A 17,077-nucleotide genomic window follows, 5' to 3' on the forward strand; every position below is an offset into this window, starting at 1 on the left:
CATTGAAATCTCATCCTTTTCGCGTACAAATTTGAATTTTGTGTCTCTATAAAAGTTACGAAGTGGATGGTTGGTCAGCGTGAAGAAAATATTAATCCACCGTGTATATCTCGCCCTCTCCATCTCAACTCTTTTAAAACGAGATAAGGGATAAATATTATCCCTTCAACGCGAGTCGAAGTTCGGTCGCTTAGAAAAATGGCCGCTGTGAATTATTTGACGGTAAAAATAGCAACCTCTCCCCGCGATGAATGAGTGCCGCCGAGTAAATAAGACGGACGACAAGATAAACGGCGGTACAATGATCCCACGATTTTTTATTCCGCGAATGAAGAAGCCTATAAAGTTGCCTTCTTCCCAACCTCTTTGGTATTATTTACTCAATCATCTCCATGAATCCTATTATCAATATCGAGCTGAAGGAAGGAAATCGTTCGAAAACAAGAATCGAAAATTTCCTTAGAATTGACGCGAGTGATTTTTGGGGAGAAAATAATTCTCTCGATTACGCAAACGATCATCCTTCCCGTAATCGCAAAAGCGGTATATAAATTATCCCCCTGAAACGCGGGTACTACTCGTCGCGCAGGACGACTACCATAAATTTATCCTGCGACTTACCGGCCTCGGGAATAAAAATTGTCCGATTCTTCTTGCGTTATTACTCGAATTGTCCCGTCAGCTTTAACGACCGACGAGGACGCCGCGAGGAGAGATTTTTCAAAAAAATCTCCGCGAGAGGAGTGAAATTACGGGCGTGGTACCGGAAACGGGAAACCGGAGCCGCACGCGGTAGATTATCATTAAGACAATTTTACCGTAACGAATATCAAAACCGATTTACATTGCGAAGCGACGCGTGGGCAGCGCCTGGCGATGGAGAAGAGGACCTCGTTTAGTCCTGAAGAGGAACGTTGAAGAGAATGTCGAGGGCGGAGATTGGTGTTAGTGGAGCTAGGTTGTCGCGCGGTTGAAACGAAGATGAAGTAAAGAAATGACACTAAGAGAAAAATAGATGGAGAAAGGAAGAGAGAGGGAGAGAGAGAAAAGAGAGGATGGCACAAAAGCTGGGCGAGAAGGAAAGGAAAAGGGCGGAACTCGGTGGGAACGGAAGAGATAATCTCTGTTCATCTTGTAATTCCCCGGTAATGCCATTATACCATCGGACTCGGCCAGTATTCGCCACATTACCGGCTTACATCTTTGTTTTCGTTCGGTCACTAGCGCGGTGTCTGGGCGAAGGAAATGTACCGGAGCTAGACCGGAGTCCGGTATGCCGTTATGGGAGACGCCGGCCGGTCGTAATTGAATCGGCTGTTCTTAAAGGGTGATAAATCTACTCAAGAAACTGCGTCGTTGGCGCGGCGTGTCCCCCACGTCGCTATCCGTCCGTTACTATACGGCCATTTCTCGTAGTCTCCTCTTTTCGTCCTTTCGTCTCCGCGAATACGTGACGATCGATATCTCGCGAATCCTCGCGAGATTAATCGGCACGGCAAAAAAGCAGAAAAAGTGTCGCCGTAACAGAATTATGCATATACATGTGACACTATGTACTTGATAATTAACGAAAAAATATGATAATTAATGAAAATAAACTTTTTAAAAGTGCTCATATATTTTAGTTACTCATTCATTTCCATCATGATTATATTAATTATTCTCTTTCCCTTTATTCTGTTCTATTCTAATTAATAAAATAATAATAATGTATGAAATAATAATATAAATTAATCATTGATTGATTTACATTTTAATTTTTCAAATAATGAAATCGAGATCGCTGTCACCGATCGTAACGACTTATGATCAAATATAGCGAATACATTATCATAATTATTGACAGTGAAATTCTCCCAATACAAACATTGCCTTCCACGAAGCATCCTATCGGGTAATATAATTAGCGAGTGCAGGCTTACTAGGTTTGTTTTCGCATGCACGCATCATCGGTCACGCTAAATACGCATCGGCAAAACATAAGCGAGTGATATCAGCATTAATTTTACACGATTGGAGGGATTGTCTCCGATAATAATTGGCCGAAATTATCGACGAGTTGAACGATATGTAACTTAATACAATAATCAATAAATAATTCGAGGAGTTTAGTTTTTTGCACGGTTCGCGTTAGTAAAGACGTATCACGGTAAGCGAATCATTACGGTCGATTCCGTACGATCGCACGAAAAAGACGGGATTTGCGGCTTTCACGGAAAACCATTCATCCCGCGAAAATGGCCTTCCGAATTTGAATGCGAATCCGATGCTCGGTCACGAGGATCGCCGGCATTATTCTCCGATAATGGGAAGTAGCTCTGTCATTCGGGAAAGTTTGCGTGCAGACACGGTTTTTTTCTTTTTTTTTATCTCTCGATATATAATCCCTCTAATAGGTTTCCTAATAGGCCTTAAAATCAAATAAAAATCGTATTCTCAGATAAATATACGCAATATTATAATCATCCGATTAACAAGTGCTGAAAGACAGTCTCAGACACATGGATTCTATTAATTTTATACAATTACTATATCATTGCTACACTATTTGTACTATTATTATTATTATATGTACATGAAAAACGTAGTCTAATGCACGATTCATTAGACATTCGCGATAATTCGAATGTTTATTTAGATGAATCTTCTTGCGCTGCGATATCAGCGAATATACGGCGTGCATCATGTGTGCGCACATGTGAGAAATGTAACAACGTGGTATTTAGAGAAGCATCTAATTATGCGGCGTGATAACAGCTCAACGAAAACCGCGAATAATGGAGCGCTAATTAGTCGCTGTGCGTTTAAATGAATAAATCTAGTACTTGCCATTGTGCTCAAAAAAAAAAAAAGAAATAAAATTCTCAGCAGAGGATGCTACTTTTTTTATACGACGTTTCCGCAAATTACGATCTTGGAATGTCAAAGTTAAAGCTATGGCATGTATATAAAAATACAATTTATATACGATGGCAGAATTCTATCTCTTTTAAGACATCAAAAATAAAATTGTATAATTTTTTTTTCGACAATTTCAAAGCTCATATGACAGTTAAAGGCGTAATAAATCACGTTCAAAAATAAATTGGCTACGAAAAAAAGGAACATCATTCTAGATCATTTTCTACTTACTCATTACATTGAAATTGACATCCACGGAAATTCGGAACTCTACGATGCTTGGCATAGTTTCTTCGGAATCAAAGTGTGTCGCGTCTGATGGCAACAGCCATTAGTAACTAACATGCTGCAGCGTAACGGTTGATGTAGCTTATGACGCTGACGAGGACTGCAACCCGCACGGCCAAATTTGGCGCACTCAGGTTCACCATGCGGTTCGAAACTACCCACTCTCATTACGTGTCGCCGCAGAATGGGCTAATCTGCAGTGTCGCGCGATGAATCTGTCGCCTGGCGCATCGCGCGAAATCACCAGAAGTGACCGCAGTGATTCGAATTGATATTGGTTTTAAGGAAAGACCACCTCTTTTTTTATCCTTTTTTTATAATATCGGCAGAAACGAAAGATTTAAAAACGGAACGGAGAATCATAAAAAAAGAATAGAACTCTAAACAAGAAGGAGAGAAGGAGAGAGAAAAGAGAGACGAAGGACCTGGAAGTACTTTCGACGCTGGCGAGGCTTTGCCTGATTTCGGGAAAGTTGGATAACGGCAAACCGATCGTAATGGTGCCGATAAAGACACTATCGATGACGGCGACGCAGAAACGCGCGCGAAGATTCGAATCTATCGTTAGACGTTATTTACTCTCCGAAAGCTCTGCCCCTATCTAGTACCAACCCGCCAATTCAACGCCGCCCCCTTCCACGTTTTATCCGCTCTTTTATATCGATAGTTTTGATGATAATAATGGCTGTTAATAAAAAAGCGCGCCAATTTTTTTAGGGCACAACGATACGTTCATACACAGTTTCCGCTTTTCACTCCACGTGCTCGTGCTCGTACTCTCTTCGTTCCGTTTCTACTACCTGTCGACCGATCTGCGGGAACAATGGACAGGTAGCAGAGCGAGCGAGCGGACAAGTGTCCCGGGAATTACCTATTGTTTTTCCCAGCTCCGAAAACGCGCAGGGATCATCGGGAGCATTAATGCCTCTCGTAATAAAGGGAGGCACGTAATACGAGCCGATAACGCGGTGGCAGATGCTCGCGCGTAAATCCTATGTAGTCTGGGCGCACGTTTCGAGAGCATCGTCTACACTAGAGGTGGTGAGTGAAATTCGACACCGCAATAGTCACGATGCGCAGATGTTAAGTACACGAAGCAAAATATACTTCCGTACTCAAGAAACAGATGGATACAGGTCGAAAAGAAAAAGGATAGCATGGTCTCTCAGTGTAAGTTTATGAAAATTTTAAATCGCGTAAAAAGAGCGCACTTTCAAGGCAAATTTTGAATGAATTTCATTAATTTGTGTGTAGAGAGAGCACATTCTGATATTTATTTAAAAAGCTTTTATCGCTAAAAATATATAATTTATGTATATGTTTATTTAAATATTTATTTTTATGTTTATATATTTATTTTATGTTTGTGTATATGTATATATATATATATATAGTTATATAAAAAATAGAGTAGTTTTTGAATAAGTATTCTCCTGCGTGAATAAACTGGCAATAATTATCGTCTCCTTAAATGTGTTTTCCATTCCAAAATGTACACGTCGTTAGCCGCCAGAACTCCCACTGCTTCTTTAAAATGCAAACCGGATGACATAATTACTCTTGCATCCGCGCGGATGCTACAGTATGCTGGGATAAAGGGAACAAGCCGAGGATGTAGAAACAAGACAAAATACGAAAAACGATAAAAAACGAAAGACAGCAAAGAGTGACGGAAAGAAAAATGTTTGACCTACCGAGATCACTGTTTATGCATACTGTCCAAAGTATACAATGCGTCCTACTGTCGCGAAATATGTGAATATTTTATCAGAATTTTATCTCTCCCCTCTCTTGCAAAATGTATAGTACGGAAAGTAAAAAACATGAGGAATAAATCTTTCAAAATATTTAATACGTCGTGTCGCATTTAGAAATTTAATTATCGCGCGATATTATACTTTACTTTTATTTCAGGGAAACGCGATCAATAAGCAAGCAGCGCGACGTCGAGATCGTAACCTTCTAACAAGTTTCGATAGATATTAATCCCGTAAGGGAGCTTGCCCCGGTGTAAAGTCACGTTCGCTGATCATTTTATGCGGTATATCTAGTATGTTTTTATTTGAACTAGGTCATTGCAAGGCTGCTGCCTGGCTCTCCAGGAAGCATTCGTAGAACTCCGGAGGCACTTGAACATCTCGACGACGCCGAGGAGTTTATTGCGTCTTTGACACCGAAGTGCAGTCAAAATCCATCGTCGTCGACGTCGTCGTGGAAGTACGCGGCAGCTGCTGCAGTGTAATGCCGCTTCCGCGTACCTTTCCGCATCGCGACGAAGGAGAATTCGACGGACAGAAGTCGTCGTTAACCGCTGCGCGATCTTTCGCGATCCGGTAATTGAAAAAATGCGAGAGCTCGCAGTCGAGCTCGTTCTGCCCGCCTTATCTGTAATATCGTTCGTATCCGTTCGCAGTTATTGATCGTTCTCGAAAGAGAAAGAGAGAGCCTCGAAATAAATAATAATTACGCTGGAAAATACAAATTGAAAAATCTTTAAAATTCATGCAACTGTGCCGTAATTTATTATTGCTCTATGTCAAAACCATTATGTTTACTCCGCGAAATTAAAATAATTATTAAATTAATATTGTTTAGATTGCGAATGCAGATGACCCGATGCAGTTTCTTGTTATTCGCCAATACATACGAGATACTCGTGCACGCAGAGTTCTTACGTTTCGATTATGTCAGCGCGGAGAATTCGTGTTATTATACTTGGATTAAGTAGGAGAACTTGCGCTTCAGAATTTCAAGTAAAACGCTCGAAAGTTAGAGCACCGCGACAGAGTGGCTATTAAAAGACTGCTTCAAAACGCGCAAACGCCTTACGCTCGAGCTGCAAGCACGTGTGCAACGCTTCATACATCTGCTCTATCTTTCTTTTTTTTTTTTTTCTTTCTTTCTTTCTCTCTCTCTTTCTCTCTCTTTCTCTTTCCGTATCTCTCTGCGAAGCGACAAATGCGTTTGCAAACTGGGTCACCAAGACGATTATCCCTCTCAGATGTAACTACCATTAAGGTAGTTCGGGCATTATTATCACGCTCGAGAGATTTCGCGGAATCGTAGCCAAATCGAGAATAGGATACTTTCGATTGCTCGCGACCATCCATTCCGCGGAGTTATTTCTACAAGACTTCCTACATTGTTGACTCGCGCTATTCGCAGTACATACGCAAGCGATAAATCCGGTATACCGATATAAGTTGCACAAATGCAACGTTCCACAATTTCCGTAATGCACTTTTACGAATGTCGAACATTTTGCGGAATAAATTTACGGAGCAACAATGTGTACGAAAGCAATACTATGCGAGGCAAGGAAATACTGATACGGGTATCTACGCGATACATTCACGTATCCACGATTAATATCTTTTCATTTCGATTTATGATCTCTTCTTTTTACATCGTTAATGCATTTTTGTGAATGTAATAAAAATGTGTTTTAACAAGTTATTGTATCAATTAATCAGAATAAAAACGTAAACTTGAAACATGAGAAAAATATATTCCGGAAGAAAGATCAAATCGGTTATATGGTTTCTGATAAAAAAATATTTTCGGATATCAGTCACGGCGAAAAAGTGGCTGGAGAAAGTAAAGTCGTGCGAAAGAGTTTACAGCTGATTGCCGTGAAATTTATAGCGGATAGGAAAGGAGGATGCTTGGAAAATCTTCGGAAACATTACCAAATCGGCGCACGTGAGCGCGAATAAGTCGCGCCAACAAAGAAGGTGGAAATAAAGGAAGGGAAGAGCGGTTACATATATAACGATGGAAAGTGGAAGACAGTGGGAGCGTGCGAGATGAGGAATCGGGCGGGAGCGAAAAAATATCCTATGAATTCGTGAGTGACTTCGGATATCACGTTCGGTCTCGCCTGGCGAAGATTTCCCACGACTTTTGTAGTCCGCGATATATATCCGGAGTACGCTTGCAAGTTTAAACCACACACCTTGCGTCCTACGTGTTGCAAATGTATTCCACGCATAGCGCGCAAAGATTGTCCGTTGTACATGCCGTTGCACTATAGTTGCTGCAATCCTTTAGAGCGGCTCCGCAAAATTTAAATTTCGGAATGTCATGATTTTATTCGTTAAATGCACCGAAGTTTAACAAAGCTTAACAAAGTTTTGTCAATATGCACATATTAATTGAAAAAATGCTATAATTTATATTTCAAAAAATTTTTTTCAATTATTGCACGAGCGTGAATTCGTAAATATTTTGTAAATTTCGTTCTACAATTTAGATCTATCAGCTCGATAACTTATATATTTTATTAAACCAATAAGTATTATCTTTGTAGAGGCCCCGATTCTAAATTACAAATTCGACGGGGGAATTGGTACCATTAAATGTAATTCAAAATGTGCCAGCGTAATTAGTGGGCTGCGATGAAAACGCATAGATCGTACCGATTAAATATCTATGTTTCAATTTATGCTCGATTTTCATGCATAGCTATCGGAAAACGTAATTACGCTTATGACATTTAATGCAGAGTTATGTAATTACACGTCGAGCTTTGTACCTGTAATAAATCATGCAAAGTCCAGTCAAACATGCATAATCGCTTACGTCTTTATCCAGCGGTTATTTGATCATCCTATTTATCCCGACTTCGTATTCCGTCGATGATGCGCCTCTTCTCAGCCTCTCAGCCTTCTGCCTCGATTCCCCTGCAACGAAATAAAAATGATTAGAGGAGTCAACGATATCACGTTAAATTTCACGCGATAAAGTTAACGAAAATCTATTATTCCTCTCTGAAAGGATTAAATATTCACGCATCAAAATGATATGAAACACGTACACGTGCATGCCTACGCATAGCAAAACCACAAATTGGATGCATAACCGCGAACGAGTAATCATTATACCTTCATCCTTTCAAAGTACAAACATCCGATGATCACTATTCGGTTAATATACCAGAGAAATTTGAATCGCGCTCGCGATTCTGTTATCCCGATAATTTCACGCGTGCATAGAGAGGAGGTAAGGGGTAAAATAAAACTCGAGGGGGAGGGGGGGGAGGGGGGGCTTTCAACTTGGCGACTCTGGCGAATCGAGGCGAAACGCATTTTCGAGGAAAGGAACGAGCTTGGACGGTTATTCATGAGTCCGTCGAATATCGACAATCTCGTTCACGCAAACTTTGCAGGAATACTCGCAAGATTCTTCGCGCGACGTCGCGACGGCGTGTACTCTGCTGAAATTAAAATCGATACTTGTGCAGAAAGAAGGATAGAAGGAGGGAGGGGGGGGGAGAGAGAGAGAGAGAGAGAGAGAGAGAAATAGAGATAACGTCTGGATTTTACTCCTCTCGCTCGCGTTTATAAAGCCGTGTAAAATCGCCGAAGAAGGGAACGTTTGGATAAATAATCATTCTGTAGAGTGCGAGTCTTTTGCGTCGCTGGGGGAGGGAAAGGGGGAGGGGGAAGAAACGGCCCGATAAGGTGGGCGAATAACGAAGTGGAAGAAGCGAGTCGTAAAGCAGCGGGAATAAATAGTCGAGCGTCAAGTCGGCGACCGAAGTTTGCGAATGCGCAAATCCTGAGGGAAGTCTTAAACGAGAATTCCGCGTGATCGTCTTCCTCCTCCGATTCCGCGCATTCTTCATATAATTATTTTATCGTTACAAAACGACATCGCGCGCTGAAAGTCTGCAATTTCGTCGATGAATCGATCATTTCTCATTGCATTTATTTGATATATAATAAATAAAGAGATGATCTATTCAACATATTTCGATAGTTAATGAAAGAATAGTCAAAAATAGATTAAAAAGAGTAAAAAAGATGTTAATAATATTATAATATCGCTGTCCAATAAAAAAGAAATAAAAAAATGAAGATTTTCAAAGCGCATAAAATGTACGATCTTATGCTAAGTGACAGGATACCAAGATATGATTTCTGAAAGAAAAAATGGTAGTACTCGCACGTAAATGTTCGGCAAAGTTTACTCATTCATGTTCCTTTACTTGAGTGTCCTAAAACGAAGAAAGTTGAGCGGAATTCTGAATGGAGGAAGGTGCAAAGCCGTCTCACGAGAATAAGTGGCGAAATGCTCGGCCAGAATTTACGAGCAATACTTTTCCACCGCAAATTCTCGGGATATTCGTGAATACCAATCGCATCTCCGAAATCGCAGTTTTGTATACTTAATATAGTTTTGTTCCCTTTTATAAGTCATGTTATATTTAGCATATAATTGTGTTTATATTATAAAAATAAATAAATTGCAGAGTAATCCGAAATAATGGTAGCTTTTAATTGTCATAGTCAAAGTATAAAAATTATATTAAAAAAATATATGACATTCTAACACTCATTCTAAATATCGTGAATTAAATTAATCTAGAATCTGTTTTTATAAGTGTCAATAAACGAAATTTGTGTTTTCTGGAGAGAAATTCCGATGTGCCGTGACGAATTTTTATAAAATTGTCTTCCACTGACTTCGTAATTTTTATGTTTACGCAGTCTGAGGGAGGAGCATTTTTCTAGAGCGAACTACCGATGAGGCGGCGTATTCCTTTTATGAGAGAATCCCTTGCAACGGCGTAGACGCGTAGACGCGATATTCATACGAATAACATTCAGTTTCTCGGCCGTCACAGAATTTATGAGGAAGACGAACCCGCGGATCGGCGAAAAGGAATTGAGAGACCGGTGATAGGAATAAATAGTGCAATATATTTGACGCGACAATTTCAGTTTACGACTAATATATCCTGAAGGAAATCTTCAACGTCAATATATATTCGCGCATCTCACGTCCGTTTTCTGTGCTTGCTTTATCGAAAATAGTTTTCTTGCGCAAATAATTCTGAAAATCCTTTATTGTTCGCGTTTAAGAAAGATTAAAGTACTCCTCTCATACAAACAACATTTTATTTAACACACTTGCTCACAAATCAAAAATTATTTTTTACTACATTTACAAAAAAAAAAAAAATCCAAATCATTAGGAATTAAAAAAAAAATTTTTTTTTAAATACAATACTTGTCAGAAAATTATTTTCCAAATTTAATAATTTTATTAGACAAAAATAATATTCCTTTTTTGTTACAAAGAAACATAGAAAAATTACGTTTAGATTGATGCTGAAAACGGCACCGTTAGCCGCAGAAAATCGCTGCAAATTTGCGTCGCAAAAACTTTTATCCCAGGGATTCCGTAATTTTATCCTTGTTGTACCGCGAAACAGAAACGACGCGTCTGAACCAATAATAATTAAAGAACAAAACTCATGCCGGTTGCGCGGTGCGTAGTTACAAAAAATATTTACGTTAAATTCAACGAACGAGAAAAATAACACGAAAAAAATAACAAAAACGCAGCACGCTGACGATATGTTTGCATTCGATTCTTTACGAGCTCGTACACAAACATCGAAATAATATTATTTGTAAAAAAAAAAAAAAAACGGATTCAAAATCGATAAATTCGTATCCGATATCGATATAAAAAAATATCGCCCTTTTCAGATGTTCCCGAAATCCGATATTACTATGTGAGATCGGATAGTTTTTTATGACACATCATATATTTCGTTAAGTGCTATATTCATATCTATATAAAATTCTATTTCTACTGAGTACTCTGCCAGGTAATAAAATAGTAATAAATTGCATATGTGTATACACAGTATCAGTGCGATTAAAAAGATATGCCGTATTAAGAGAGTACATTCACCCTGTCGTAAAGTAACTTCGGTTTACGACATACATCAATCTCGAAATCAACAGTCCATTAAAGATGTAATGCAACGCAACGTTCTTAAAAACTTGTTTTATGTCGAGAAGAATCGATTTAAAAAACGTCACCGAGCTTGAGCCATATTACGTTACTTGCTTCAGTCAAGTCGCATTCTTAATTAGCATCCCACATTCGTCGAAGACAATGGGAGGATTTCGTTAATGAAATGCCTAAGGCAATGTCAAACGCGAAGAAAACTGGCGGAGGTTACTCGATACCGGCCGTTCCAAGCCGGAGGTATCCGCGGAAAGTTAACAGTCTGATAGAACGGATGGCATATTGAATTCATCAATACAGGAGTGTATGTTTCACGCGCGCAAAAAAACAGCAGACCCACGGAGTCGAGAGCACTATGGGAAAACGATCGCGTAACATACAAAAAACAAGTACTCCCCAGAGAGATCAAACATTTCGATTAACAAAGTGCTTGAAATATCAGATGCACAAGTAGTTATCCGCGCTTGATGGATTCAGCTAGAAATTCTACCAGCACTTGGGACGATTTGCACGTCGAAATAAAAACGTGTATCGCACTGATTTCAATTGTAAGAGCGCCTCTTTATCTCGCCACGTGCGATTGAATTTAAATGATGCGCAATAACGCGTAATATTTAATTAAAGAGAAAAAAGATGGAAAGAGAAAAAAAGGGAGAGACACGAATGGAAATAGAAACGCGTACTTTAACCTTTCGAGTGTTAACCTCGGTGCCACCATTTTCCACGACAAATGTCAGACTGTTTTGCCAGAAATTGCGAGGTTTTTGGACACCTTAATTATAAATATTACACATATATTTTAAATATACTTATATAAATTAAATATTAAATAGATTTATAAATATATTTTAAGTATAAATGTACAAGGCACACACACAAACATTATATACATATATATATTCATCAGTAAAACATCGTACTAGAAGTTTATAAAAACAAAAGCATCATTATCATCAAGTCCAGCGCTCTAATAATAATAACATTAAATTATACAAGGCACATTTTTCCTATATATAATGTAAATAAATGGACGAGAGAAAAATATATTATGTTGCGTTTGGGGATTTATTTCCTTGAAATGTCTACACAAAAAAAAAATATTTTATTTTAGACAAAATCAGAGATAAGGACCTGAAAATATTATTTACACTGTGATTTTTGTTATAATTTTTCCATTAAATAATTTCTACAATAAAATGTACGTAGAAAAATGTGATGGAAAACCAGTCACGAAAGTAATTAATTTTTCCGTTTTGAGATGCATACTCTTTGTAGAACAGAACGTTTCTCCATTCGTGCAGTTAACTTTTATTTTCCTTCTCATTTCATCTCGATTCTTAAGCGTCGTTTTCTATTTTACGCGAAAGTGACAGCGAAAAAGAAATAAAATACCGAAAATGTAACCTAAGTATTATATACCGTGGAAAGAGGAGAGAAATTCGCTGGATGACGGTAACGCGAGCTTCGTCTAGAAAATAGAGACTCAAGACGAAGTCTGGGAGTTATAATTGCCAACGCGACACTTTCTGTCGAGGTGCAGGAGAAAGAAAAAAAATGGAAACAAGATAAGATAAAACGTTTCGTTCGTGCAGAAAATGTCTAATGACATGCGTGACATGTGATAGCGAATAAAAATGACGGCTACATAGATAATAAAAATATACGACAGACAAAGAAAGAGAAAAAGCTCAATGAAAAGGTTCATTCAATACAACGCTGATAAGTCAATCAACTTTTTTTAAATTTCCGATCGGCTCTTTTCTCGTTCTTGGTTGAACGCGCGTGCAGGGCAAAGAATGAAAAAATAAAAGTCATTTTTTTGTACACTAATCTGGGCCACTCTTTTGCTCTCATTTTCACAACCGGCGGCAATTGTAATTGTGCTCTTCCGGATCGGCTTGACGATTGAGACAGCTTTTACGGTGACCGATATGATCGGTTTTACGAGTTTCTGTTCGTACAGCGGCTCAGAGGAAACTAGTCGCGGAAGCTGTTAAGCTGTGAGCGAGATAAAGGCCGATACATCTTGACCACGGCGAGGAGAAGCGTGCGTAATAATTGATATCTGCTGGAGATAAAATTTTCTATATCGCACGCGAGCGCATTTACGACACGCTCGCGTCTTTTACGTGATGGTACGACCGCGGGAATTTTGCGGATTTGATAAGGAAACGCCTTGGATGCGAGACGTAGCGCATTTTAAATCGGTAAAGGCATTTTGATCTTCATCTATAGATCGTTATAAAATTTTTAATGTGTACAAGAATTATTGTAGCGCAATTTTTATTTTTTTGCGACAAGAATATTAATTTTTATACTGAAATATATATTCATACGTTTAATTTCTATTCGACCATTTTACGTGAGAAGAATTAACGTCATTAATTTTTTACGTCATCAGTTCTTTCATCACATCTCCAAAATTTTGATACGCAAAATAACGCCCGGCATCGCCTATCCCTGCAGACATATTCGGTTCTCGATCTGCCATGTTACACATCGTGTCCGTCCAATTGCCTGCTTTTGTAGCGAACGATATTAAAAAAAAAAAAAGAGGAAAAACAAAACGCAATCGACGTTTTACCGACACCTGTCAGACAGGAAATAACTCTTGTCATTGTTTTGGTAGTCAGCACTAGTGCCGATTCTAAAATTGTTATGTCATAGATATAGTATCGACTATGCAACTCGGCCGTCGTACTTCGTACAGATACGTGATGACCAATTTGTACGTCATATGTGTTTTACGTCGTACGAGAAGCCATATGTATCATCCAAGATCAAATCCAGATATCGCGTAAGCGACACCAAATCAAAATCGTTTGTAAAGCCAAACGCCTTTACATTCCCTGCGCCATAAAAATATAACGATCGCATAAGAATATCCCGTCAATCAATAACATTTTTATTTTATATTTATATTTTATATTTAATAAATCAAGAAAAATGGTAATATTTGACTAATCCATAAAAAAAAAGAAAAAAATACAATGATATTAAAGACCGACGAATCGCTAAGCATAAATGTACACATTGTTAATGGTTTTATCTTAGCAATTATATTTCGCGATATAGAGATAAAAAGATACGGATTACCCAAGATTTTGTACGTTAACAATCGAAAGGCAAACAATCCATGTGAATCCGGAACAATCGCAGAAAATTTCGCAAGAAATATATAGCACCATGGAGATTGCACCGTATTACTGATAGCGTATCTCGAATAAGTGCACATGCACCGTGTACGGCGCACCTGGGGAACATTTTGCACCTTAGATTACACTCAAAAAGTAAATGTAAGCTCTACACACATAGAACTATATTTTACGAAACATGTATGAGAAAATAGGTCGTCGCTCTTATCTCGAAATACATTATAGGTGTACCCTTTTTAGACATGACAAATGACAATAATGGACGACTCGCGAAACGGTAAGTGAGGAAAAACTTACAGGAAGCAACGGCGTGTAGGAATTTTTCACGTAGCGATACGATCCTTTTTCGCAGAAATTCTTCTACGACAATTCAATCGAATTAATTACAATTAATTAATCGAAACGTGATTTTTAATAGAAATCGAAATGACAAGCGACCGACTGTCGACTAATGTTTACAAGCGTAAACATCAGTTATACTCGCCGGCAGCATCGACAATCAATTAAAGCGTTATAATTAAGACGACACGAAGCACTTAATGATATTGTACTTGGACGATAGCGGCCAATGTGCATGTAAAATTTTAACGCGAAACGATGAGCAGAGCTAAACGATCTTACGTCATTAATTCCTTGACGCCTGATATTGTTGTTTACGATTTCGCCAAGCCCGTTACTGTATCGTGTGTATAAAATTGTGTTGCACATGGCGTCGCGTTGGTGAGGATGATGCTCCCATCACAGGAAGGTATTCACTTCGCGAAAGCACTCGCCCGGCTCGGATTTATGATCGCTGAAAGGGAACTACCGTCGATCCGGTTTATACGAGTATTATATTTCACGGTCAAATGTCATTACTGTGCTCGCCATACCGGCAGCTCGGACGTATTGGAAATGTCAAAGTCATAATATTTCCCGTTAGGAAAAAACCATAGGGGAAAATCCACCTTCTCTCTCTCTCTCTCTCTCTCTCTCTCTCTCACTCTCTCTTTTTTTCTCTCCACTTTGTCGAGCTCGTGTCTTGAAAAGGATCATCATACAGATCCTCGTTATGTGAGACCGAAGCGGTATCACGTTGTTATATATTCTTCTGACTACTTTTTCAAATTAATTTATTTTTAATCTTAAAGCCATCGTGATAAGGTGTGTATTCACATCAAAAACAATGCCCATTTGATTAACAAAAAGAATTATCATACCTGAAATTATATGAGACGGCCTTTAATAATTTAAATATATAAAATACGGGAAATCTTATATTTCTCATTGAATACTGATGAATACTTTTTTATTCACTTCAAGCAGTTCAGTTATTAGTATGTGTGTCATAAATTAAAATAGTGTGATAAATACTGCGAGTTTCTAATATTTGCTACGGAAAATTCAACTCCCAGATCCATCTGAAAAATGAAAGCTTTCGGCACAAGTATTCTGCACAATGTAATAATAGCATGCACAAAAAAAAAAAAGGAAAAGAGAGAAAGAGAAAGCTTGGGGAATATTTTTTCTGCTATTTCTAAAACCTGCTAGCGTCGCGCATGGCGTTGCACTCAAAATGCAACGATGATTGTTTATGTTGGCGATTTAATTAAGCTCAGTGTTAATTTAATGTACGTGTTCGGAACAACTAACGAATCACAGTCCCATCTGCGTGCCGGATTAGTAGGCATCCCGTGCAGCCTACCCTCGCGACTAAGAAACGTGTATCGTGTGCATGAATATGGGTAGTAATTAACCGCGATTGTGGAGCGACAACGCTCTCAAAACACGCAGCGCATGCGAGCCCGCTTTATCGACGTGAATACTTATGCATAGCGCGTTTAGCTCACGGGGCGCATGAACGCATCCCGCTCTCGAATTATTCAAACAAACGGAATATTTATTCAAATAAACAAAAATTCAAATATACGCCAATGAGAAACATGAGTGCGTCGGCAATGAGTTAAAAAAAAGTTGCTTCTGTATCAATAATTTTTAATAAATTAAATTCGAGGGAGACGTGCAAGTAATAGAGAGAAAAGGCAATTTTATCTTTTAATTTTTTTTTTTTTACGTAAACACACATTTTAAGAGGATCCTATTTTTCAAACTATACTTAATATTAAATTTTTTAAATTATTTAAATTATACTTAATGTTAAATTTTTACAGAGAATCCATTGTATCAATTAAATTTTGACATGACAAATGTTATTTCAATTTTTGAAAGGGACCGACACAATCTATACACGAAATGCGACGGCGAATAAACAAGTTCTTGTATAACGAACGTCAATCCGAAAGCATAATCGTTCGGGCATAACTCAAACGTACTATGTGTATTTCGAATTTACGTTACTCGTATAAGCCGGGGGCGCGAGGCGTTACCGTTAACGCGATAGATGGAGTAACTACATCTAATAACAGTTATCCCTCGTTATTCCTCGCTTATATAGTCCAAGAGTACACTGACAAAGTAAACTACCGCCAGGTGTCGAAGTACGTCCTCGTTAGCGGGTTTACAGCTAGGTCACCATTGTGTAACCACGTAGTCGTAGCGTTGCATGCAGGCTCACTTGGCGAATGTCGCGGGCGTACAGTGCTTCGTACTACAACGAGACGATATTATCTTGGTAACGACCGCGATAACGAGAGTCCCTTGACTTTTCTGTCCGATCCGCTCGCTGCGTGCCTAACGTTAAGTGCGATAAATCCACGTTCTCGGACGTTCCGTGACGATCATCGCGGTTCTTTCGAAACTCTTGATAATCTTCGCTTCGTACGCTTTAACAACGCCGTAAACTAGCGTCGTGAGCTTAATACTAAAATTATTTTGTGCAGAAATTACTTCACGGTAACACGTTAAGCTTGCAGGTTGCCCGGCCTTGAGGAGCGCAAGATTTATCTCTCGTAATAAACGGATAAAAATTCGACATAATTTCGATCGATTGATACAATCGATTGTTTGCAAAAGATGATGTCGATATC

General features: G+C 38.7%; 1 protein-coding gene across 1 annotated transcript in view; it reads right to left on the reverse strand.

Annotated features, from left to right (window-relative positions):
- The window catches only part of LOC126852543 (uncharacterized), a 242,805-nt gene that overhangs the window by 144,045 nt on the left and 81,683 nt on the right, over positions 1 to 17,077 (reverse strand). The window contains exon 4 of the mRNA XM_050597449.1: positions 7,771 to 7,871. The gene's annotated coding sequence lies outside the window, so the exon portion shown is untranslated. The remainder of the gene's footprint in view (positions 1 to 7,770; positions 7,872 to 17,077) is intronic.

Source organism: Cataglyphis hispanica, chromosome 10, assembly GCF_021464435.1.
Source record: "Cataglyphis hispanica isolate Lineage 1 chromosome 10, ULB_Chis1_1.0, whole genome shotgun sequence".
Classification (NCBI taxonomy): domain Eukaryota; kingdom Metazoa; phylum Arthropoda; class Insecta; order Hymenoptera; family Formicidae; genus Cataglyphis; species Cataglyphis hispanica.